General features: G+C 43.0%; 2 non-coding genes across 2 annotated transcripts; both read right to left on the bottom strand.

The window, feature by feature from the left end:
- Positions 1–295: 295 nt before the first annotated feature.
- Positions 296–386, bottom strand: Trnal-cag (transfer RNA leucine (anticodon CAG)). Its single transcript has one exon. It is a non-coding gene; the product is annotated as a tRNA-Leu (tRNA).
- A 3,046-nt stretch (positions 387–3,432) lies between these two features.
- On the bottom strand, positions 3,433–3,516 carry Trnal-cag (transfer RNA leucine (anticodon CAG)). The gene has a single exon. It is a non-coding gene; the product is annotated as a tRNA-Leu (tRNA).
- Between the last annotated feature and the right edge of the window lie 317 nt (positions 3,517–3,833).

Genomic DNA, 3,833 nt, shown 5'->3' with positions numbered 1-3,833 from the left:
CTTGGTGAATATCTCCTGGTAATGAAGAGGAAAGTTCTTCAGCTTGCACTCCCATAACTGTCTAAGAGAAGAGACTTATTACAACTGAAGGAGGTTAAAGGTTAACGGCGAATCGACATTAAGAATGAAACTCTTGTTCGATTGGACAAGGAAGGGGAAAGGCATCAGTGGTGAACAATCGCCTGAAACGAGCTAGGAAAATCATATCTCCCTGTTCCCATACATTGTGTGACATGAAAGAAGCGTTTCAGAATGGACCGAAAAGTGGTTACCGATACATGAAAGAAAAATGTATTGTCAGAAGTGGGAAGTGGGATTCGAACCCACGCCCACAGAAGTGGACTGCGACCTGAACGCAGCGCCTTAGACCGCTCGGCCATCCTGACATGAAGCCAAAGTCTGTCAAGCTATATTGAGATCGCCGCCACCTCAGTTTACGCAGCACTTTCTCTTGCTTGTGGGCGGCTGCAGGGTGGGGTTGGGGGTTAGGCAAGAGGCAGCGCCGCTGAGGGCAAGATCTGTGTTTGGCCTCTTCTTCAAAAATAGCACCAGATTTTGTTGCTATTTTGAAAGAAAGGTTTGACGTGATTTAAACATAATGCAAATTTGACGATACTGGGACTATACAAAAAATACTCATTGGGATGAAATGTAGAATATGTATGATTCTTATTAAACACTAAGTGTACCTTCATAAATGGCATCGATTCGTGCTCGACAGTATACAGAACCAATATGTTCCATAAACGTCGGGCTTTAAAATGCGATTATGCAGGAGGTCATATTTACAGGCGGCTATTGATTACAGAGACAGGAGGTCAACTGTTTTGCATAGCTCTCTGCCTAGCGACCATTTACATACCTATCGCAAGAATTGGCATACTGTAACTATCTTACAGTACAAGTCAATATTTGAACATTACACACTCTCTCCAGCCCAAGCAAATTGAGGAAGTCCATTTATTCTTCTGCGTTACGTGTGGTCTAGGGTAGACATTTGGCGACTCCTAAGAATATCCCGAAAAACCACTATTCAAGGGTACGAAAAAGACCAGTTATAGGGATGGTGTGAGCAGTCTAACTAGCACAGTGTGGGAAGGGACTTTAAAAAACTTGGGTACAGTGGTCGAACTGTTCCTCATAAGCCACACATTTGTGCAATCACGGTAAGCGGCGCTTGAGGTGGTGCAAAAAGCGACGTCGCTGGACAGCGGCTGACGTAGGAGACGAGTGATTTAAAGTGATGAACCGCGCTATAACCTTTGACAGTCAGACGAAAGGGTGTGGGTTTGGCAAATGCCTGGGGAACGTTAACTCCGCCCCCTATCATGTTTAGTGCCAACAACGAAGTACAGAGGAGTTGGTGTTGAGGTATGGGGATGTTTTTCGTGCTAAGTGTGTGGTCCCAGCATTGGACTTATGAAAACGCTAAATGGGGAAGTACAAGAACACATTTGACAGCATCGTGTACTGAGTACAGTAGAAGAACAGTTCGGAGATGTTGATTGTTTCTGTCAGCTTGACAATATACTCTGTCATAAAGCAGCATCTGTCAGACAACGGTCTGTAGGCAGCAACGATCCTGAAATGGACTGGGCTAACGAGAGTCTAGACCCGAAGCAACAGTATAACTTAGGAATGAATTGGAACGTCGACTTCGCTGCGGACTACCATCACTGCCATCTCTGTTTTCGGCTCTTTTGAAAAAGATTGGGTCGTCATTCCACCACAGGCATTCAAATACCTCACTGTAAGTGTCTTCAGGCGACCTTAAATCTTCGTAAAGGCGAATTATTGGCCCACGACATGTTAAAGTCAACTAATAGGTGTCCGGATGCTTTTGGTCAGGTACTGTACATCAGATCCTGTGTCAGCTTAAAAACTGCAGCTTGACGGCTCTATCTGTCTCCTCTAGCTGTTGACGGAATCCCCATTCGGGCACAGGGGGAGGGTGGAAGTGCCACTCGCGTTTGCCTACTAGGAGCACGCTGATACTCGCCTTTCTCTGCCTCTGAGGTGTCTACGTAGTCCAGTCATCTGTACCCAAAGTCGACCCTCTGCGGTATGTTTTGGGGAGCCCTTTTGTCGTCTTACTGCTGTCTGTGCTTTGTAGCGCTGAACATGAATTTGTAGTTCGCCATACAAAAAAGTTGCCTGATATCGGAAAAAAGGGAAAAACACAAAAGAAAGTTAAAATCGCATTTCTGATCGATCTTCAGTTTATAGCTCAAAGATAAGCAATTACCATTGAAAAACACCCAGAACAAAAGTAAAGAATACAGGATATTCCAGAAGGAACTGTCAGTATTCAGGGATCGGACAGGAACGATCAGTCGATGATTGTACAGTAAAAGTGGACTCTTAAAGTGCATGCTTCAAGAACTATGAGCACTTGTTCGGTAGAACAGATGTGTTTCGTAGCACTAAAGGTGAACGTGTGCTCATAGCTCTTAAGGTATGCACTTTAGAGCCCATGTTTACTGGACAGTTTTTCCATATTACGTGCAGTAGATTTGTTTCACTGCATAGAAGATGAAGAAGTGCTCATAGTTCTAAAGGTATAGTCAGTGTTTACTAGACATTTTTGCTTCGAATGATCGTTCTTGTCATACCCCTGAATATTGACCTTTCCTCCTGGGGCACCATGCATAAAATTTCTTAAAAATTACTTTCCTGTGAATTTTTTTGTCAGGTGACTCATTCGTGTGTAAATCACGTCGTTTGTCTGTGACAGCCCACTGAAGCACATTAACCCATAAATACAAAACCTCACGCTTCCACAACAAAATCAAATTTATTATTATCAAGTTCAACGAATAAGTCTCAGTTTTTTTCTAGTTCAGTAAGTGCTTAAACTGGTCGTAGATGATATATTCTAAGGTCGTGTACACCACCAGAAGAATAAACACGGAGGGGTAGTCAGATAGTGCTGTGGCAATGTACTTTTGGATAATTATTTTGAGAAGTTCCTGTTTCCAGGTCACTGAGCAAACGCTTCCGGTTAAGGAGTGGTGAAGATAACTGTTGTTATGTCTCATTCAAATCTATTGTAAATTCCCATTTATTTTTGACGTATTAGAAAAGTTGCGTACAGTTACTTTGAACTTTTTGGATAGTTCCTGGTCATGATCAGAAAAGTTCTTCAACTTGCACTCACATAACGATCTAAAAAAAGAGTTATTACAAGTGAAGGAGTAAAGTTTAACGGTGAATCGACATTAGGAATGGAACTCTTTGTTCCACTGGACAAGTAAGAGGGATAGTATCATCCAAGACCTGCTTAAACCATCAATCGTGGTCAACATTCGCTTCAAATGAGCTTGAAAAAACACAGAAAATCATACCTCACTGTTACCATGCATTGCGTGAAATTAACGAAGCGTTTCAGAATAGACCAAAGAGCGATTACCGATAGATGAAAGAAAAATGTATTGTCAGAAGTGGGATTCGAACCCACGCCCACAGAAGTGGACTGCGACCTGAACGCAGCGCCTTAGACCGCTCGGCCATCCTGACATGAATCCCAAGCGAGTCAAGCTATGTTGAGATTATCGCGACCTCAGTTTACGTAGCACTTTCTCTCGCTTGTGGGCGGCCGCAGGGTGATGTGTCGGTGTGGGGTGGGGGCTAAGCAAGAGGCAGGGCCGATGAGGGCAAGGTCTGGGCCCAAGGCAAGATCTGTGTTTGGCTTCTTCTTCAAAAAATAGCACCAGATTTTACTGCTATTTTGAAAGAAAGGTTTGACATGTTTTAAATATAATGCAAATTCGAGGATATTTGAACTAAAAAAAATTCTCATTGGGATGAAATGTAGAATACATACTATTCTTATT

This window comes from Schistocerca gregaria, chromosome 3, assembly GCF_023897955.1.
Source record: "Schistocerca gregaria isolate iqSchGreg1 chromosome 3, iqSchGreg1.2, whole genome shotgun sequence".
In the NCBI taxonomy this organism is placed as follows: Eukaryota; Metazoa; Arthropoda; class Insecta; order Orthoptera; family Acrididae; genus Schistocerca; species Schistocerca gregaria.
This window is presented reverse-complemented; position numbering and strand designations above follow the sequence as displayed.